Raw genomic sequence first — 5,180 nt, 5'->3', positions numbered from 1 at the left:
ATTCTTCTTGCTTGTATTGCCCAAAAGACAATACTTTTGCCAAGCCTTATTTCTTCAAACCCTTCAAAGCCTAATTCAAACTCACATTTTCCATGAAGCCTTCCCAGATTCACATTGCCCTGTCCTGTCATTCTAATAACACTCATTACCATTCAAAAAAGTTATCATTGGCTACGTTTATGTTTTGGGGACTCTTCTCACGCCAATATGACGTTGCAAGTTCCAAGAGGACAGGCTTCATGTTTCCCCTTTCATATTAAATTGCCAGAGCAAATGAGAGAAGAGAGAGAGAGTAAACTGCTACTCATTCCACGGGTATTTGTGAAAAGTCAACTCTATACCTGCTAATTGCTGCTGCTGGGAGCTGCCTTCACGTTAACTCCCAATTCCTGGCAATCCTTTGTAATCTACAACCTACCGGGGCTTTGGGAACTTTGAGTTTCCATATAATCACAGAGGCCATTTTAGTGATTTATGTAAATATTTTTGTTTTGGCAAAGTTATGTATGTAATTAAAAGAAGATATAATCATATGATTTAGTCAGAGTACAGGGTTAGAATTATAGCTAGCCAACACACTGACCAAAGAACATTAAGGCAAAAATGCTATCGGAACATAAAGCCAGCCAAAAGCTTCCACTACCATTTCCAATTCCACTCCATTGACTTGTTTACGTGCCTGCAAATGCCATTAAAACCCTGTCTCCAGTTCTACAAAGAGCCCTGCGATCACTGTGGGTTAGGTGTTGGACTGCGAATCTCAAGGCGGACAGTTCTTTGATCCTCCACAAGCTGGCCTATACATATGTGGTATAAAACAAGAAGGCGGCCCCGAGACAGACAATCTTCCCTTAAACTCGACGGCTCTCAACAAGCATTACTGACAGAGTGATACTAAGCACTCAGTAGTTGGTTGTTATCGCAGTGCCCAGGACCTCTGGTGGGGCAAATGGTTAAGCAATGGGCACCTGGCCCCAAAGCCCGTGTTTTGAATACAGCCAGATATAGCTGGAAAGGCAGGCCTAGGGAGCTGCTCCCATGAAAACCCTATGAGGCCGTTTCTACTCCGTGTACATCCGTTTGTAAAGAATCAAAATTGTCCAAGTCTTCTCAATGGTACAGTTGGCAGAAAAGTAACCATCGAGTTTGGCAAGTATTAAAGAATGATAATAAGCAGTACTGTTGCATTTTAGCCAATGTCTACGTCTAGTCAAACTTTCCCATACACAGAGTGGAAAGTGGAACCCACTTTGAAATAATATTTGATGGATAGATTATATGGGAGAAAAAGCTCTGCAAAAGTAGGAAGGACTGATACGGACATGTGAAGAAGAGTCCGCTGTGCTTTCAGCTCAGCACGCCCGTGCTAATGCATCCCTTCTTCTCTGCGTACGGTGCTGAGCTCCATGGCACAGTGTCTCTATCCTGAATGAACAAGGTCAAAATGTTACACACAGGTCACGCCCTTGAGTGCTTCTAATGATACTAACATCATTTATACCAAAAGGTGTCTGAAAAGGTCACCACCAAGAGGCCAGTATTCCAGAAGATAGAAACTTTAAAAGGTGCCTGAAATACCAAGAACTTCACTCCAAACCAAACGCACTGCTTTAGAGTGGACATGGATTCATCGTGAGCCGCGAGGACTCGGTACAACTCCCCTGTGAGCTTCCAAGCCTGTAACTCTTCATGGCAGTAGAATGCCCCATCTTCCACCCGAAAACTTCACCACTGGTCAATGATATTATAATCTCGTGAGTCTAAGAATAAACTTGATGAAAAGCAATGTCTATTATCTATTGAGTAAATATATGTCCATTCTTTTATTTATTTAATACAAACGAGAATGTATTAAGCAATGGAGAGACTGCAATTGATTAAATAGCCATCTTCCCTGTTTTCATGGAAGATATTAACTAGTCTGAGAAACATTCAATGAACAACTAAGTAAATACCACAATATATTATGGTCATTCGTGTAGTTGGTAGTTCAAAACTAGCAGCCACTTCTGGGTAGAAATAAGAGACTACTCCTGTAAAGATTTATATCCTTAGAAGCCCTAAATATATTGCTCTGAATCAGAATGCCCAGCTGGCAATGAAGGGGTTTGGGTGTTTTGGTCTTTCCTATGGGGAGAAAAAAGTCCTCTGTTAAGAATAACTTTCGGTACAGAATCAAGAGAAGGCTGCTCTAAATGGATGATTTAAGCTAAGTCCCAAAACAGAGGAAGACACCACAGGCAAAGGATGGGGGCAAAGGACCTGGCAGAGGGAATAATTCAGGCAAAAGCCTGAGAGCACAGGACAGTAAGGCCATTTTCAGGACATGAAAACAATCAGAGCATGTGTGTGGGGCAAGAAATAAAGACACGGAGTCCACAGCATAAACTGTTTCTTATGTTATGATAAGAAATCCCTGATTTCTCTCTATGCGAAATAAGACGTTTCCGGACATGAAGCAAAAACTTAAAATTTTAATTTTAAAGACTATTCTGCTTGTTCAAATGAGAATAAATGGAATGAAGAAAGGACAAAGACAATACAATAACTTAAAACAGAAGCTATGGTGACTTAGATACTGAATTTTATTAATTAACTAAGATGAGACTATTTAAATAAAGACAATGCATCCAATTGGTATCTATCAAATACTAAAATCTCTTGCATTCAATTGGTATCTATCAAATACTGAAAATCTCATGTTCAAAATTATTTTAAATGATAAAATATTTTCTCTATAATATTAGGTGAAACAAGTTAAGCATCGATATACACTTAGTATACATGGTGAAAGAGAGGAGGAGGTAGATTGGAAATACAATCAGAAGCTCAGAAACACAGAACTTGGTTTAGGTTTTGCCTCGAATAATGAAGATGACGGTGGAGCCCATCTCGGGGTCCGGTGTGCGCAATGGGGTGAGGGCTGAGAGCAGGTAGTAAAATGCGGAAAGCTCCTGGGCATACAGTTTAGGAGCCAAGAGTCATTCATTAGTAATCAGTACCCAAGTACACCTGCTGATAATGGGGTTTATAAATCAAAATATGCTGTAGATGCAGATATGAAGACTTGTAGAAAATATACTGAATATTAAAACTTTAGAAGCTTTGTCATTGAGATGCCCATGAAATATCCATGCACATATGTAACTTAGGTGACTACATACACAAGTCAGAGAGGTAGCAGCAGGTCTGATATTGATTTTTAAGCCACAGCAATGAATAAGAGATTTAGGCAGTGAGAAACTTCCAGAAAATTTTCTAATTCTCTTGTATACCTTATTCCACTTAATGCTTAAAATGACTCTATAGAATATACATTATGAAAAGAAAAAAGAATACATATTATGATATTCATTTATAGATGACAATTTGAAACTCGGAGAATAATTACTTTAACCTAAGCGATAACATCAAAGCTACTAATGAATTATTCCAGCGCTGACATTCTTCATCTATGTGATATGATTTCATTGTTCTTTATTTAGATCAAGTCGGCTACATTTGTGGGGAAAGACGATAGAGAAGCGCAACACAATCAGCTAAAACAAAAGCAGGGCCAACTGTGGAACAGACCATCAAATATTCATCAGTTATTTCAGGTTTGAGCTGAAGAAAATGAAAACAAATCCACCAGAGTCAAAATACAACCTTGAGCATATCCCACTTGAATTTAGACACTATAACAAGAATGCATTTGACGCATTGGACACTAATGACTGAAGATCATATTAGTTATGGAATGATGTCAAGAACATCAAGCACAAAGAAAACAGAAGGTCATTTAAAAGATAATAAAGAAAGAAAAGACCAGAGTAGATGGCAGAGGAAACACTGAAACTTACTCTTCAAGGTAGAAAGTATAAAGTGACTGAGGAAATCAGGAAGTGAACAAATTCAAGAGCAGCCCCGGAAGCAGAGAAAAGTCTCACAATGTAGCGCACAAAGACCAGGGGTAAAAACTAAAAGGGAAGCAAACGAGTGGGATTTCTCAAGCTAAAGAAAAAAAAAACAAGAACAAAAAAATCAAACCTTGAATTGAAGTGTTGAAGGAGTTTATGGGAAAATGTTGAACAAGGCAGGAAACACAAAAGAATACACAGTCATTGTCCCAAAAATAATCAGTAGGTATTCAACCATTTCAAGGGTTAATATATGATTAATATAAAATGATAAGGGGGGGAAAAGTCTAAGTATCACTAAAAGCACTGGTAAAACAAGGCTGCAGGAATTGTAAATACCAATCAAAGGGTTTCCAAAAAGGATGGAGGACTTGAGCATTCACACATCAATGCAAAAATTTCAGATGACAGACACCTCGACAAGTGATAGAGAGTCATATGTGTGCCCAATCCCAAAAAGATGATGACTCACCAGAATATAGAATTTATTTTGAAAATCATTAATATCATATGCAAGTAAAATTTTGCTGAAGATAATCCAGAAACTTTTGTAGCACGACATTAAATTGGACCCAACCTAAGCCAGACTGTTTTCAATGATCTCATATGCACATATGAAAGCTGGGAAATTACTGGAGTACAGGAGTCACACGGATGCCTTTGGATGAATATGTTTGCAAAGGATATTGAAAGTACCATGGACTGTCAAAAGAATGAACAAGTATGTCCTGGAAGAAGTGTAGCCAGAATAGTCCTTAGAAGCAAGAAGAGTGAGACTTCATCTCACATATTTTGGACATGTTATCAGAAGAGACCAGTCCCTGGGAAAAGACATCATGCGTGGTAAAGTATGAGGTTCATCAACAGCAGGAAGAGGCTCGACAAGTTGGATTGCCCCATCGCTGCAACAATGTGCTCACACATAACAACTGATGCGAGGATGGCCCGGGACAGGGCAGTGTTTCATCATCCTGTTCCAACTAGGGTTAGAGTTGCTATGCAAGAACTGACTCAGAAACAGCTAACAGCAGCAACAAGCCAAGAGCTAAATTCAAACCTGAGAATCAATGACTCAAAAGCTGCTACTCTTAAATATTGTGATGTTACTTTCTTGTTCTTTCATTTTAGATGAGGTTTATACCAATTTTAAACGCAATTTTAATTTCACAGAAGAAAATATGAGGGGTACCCCCCCAAAAAAGATTTTTATTCAAAGCTATGTATTTAAAATTTTTTACAAAACAACTTTAGCACCTTTAAAGTACCCTCCATTACACATTA

Source organism: Echinops telfairi, unplaced genomic scaffold, assembly GCF_000313985.2.
Source record: "Echinops telfairi isolate 266 unplaced genomic scaffold, ASM31398v2 ScPeMD7_7469;HRSCAF=8507_1, whole genome shotgun sequence".
NCBI classification, from domain to species: domain Eukaryota; kingdom Metazoa; phylum Chordata; class Mammalia; order Afrosoricida; family Tenrecidae; genus Echinops; species Echinops telfairi.
The sequence above is the reverse complement of the archived record's forward strand: the minus strand, read 5'-3'. Positions refer to the sequence as shown.